Below are 711 nucleotides of genomic sequence, written 5' to 3' on the forward strand. Positions count from 1 at the left end.
AACTTCTTGCATGCATCAGGTTTCGAGCGCAACATTTTTACTTTCAACTTGTAATACCAACGCTACTCAAAGCATGCAAAAATGTAACTTCTTGCTAAGTTAACATTAGAGTGGGAGCAGTAATTACCGCTCCACTTGTGATCTAGCCCAAAATATTTAGAATGGAATAACTTTGCAATTTACTTTCATTATTTATTTTTCCGACTTTCCAAGAAATTTAGCTCAGAAAATTTTGGATTTTGAACATGAAATGCACTCTGCCGACTTCTCAAGGCCAATCCTGCTATATATCTTTCCCTGATTGGCTTTAACTGATAACAACTGCTAAACAATGCATTAACTAACTTTATGACAGTGATTAGACTTGTCTGAAGACTAAAACCTAGATTGGCTCCTCAAAATAAGGCAAATAATGGGGGGAGTTTAGCTATTAAACAACAATTGCAGTAAAAAGGATGTTAATTTGTTTTACGACTTGGCTGACATGTTATTGTAACATAAAGGGGCCCAAGAAATTTCACCTGTGCCTTATTGTTGTAGATGACATCACTGCTGGCAGGGAACTCCCATTAACCCCTTGGATGTCAGAGGCCCTAGATAATTTCAGGTTAATAGTATAGCGGGTAGTTTCCAATGGGATGTGGCAGATTAGAGGTTAATATTGTAGTAAAACATTTTCACAGCTTTTTATGGGTTCTAGGCAAACACAAA

This window comes from Bombina bombina, chromosome 9 (assembly GCF_027579735.1).
Source record: "Bombina bombina isolate aBomBom1 chromosome 9, aBomBom1.pri, whole genome shotgun sequence".
NCBI classification, from domain to species: Eukaryota; Metazoa; Chordata; class Amphibia; order Anura; family Bombinatoridae; genus Bombina; species Bombina bombina.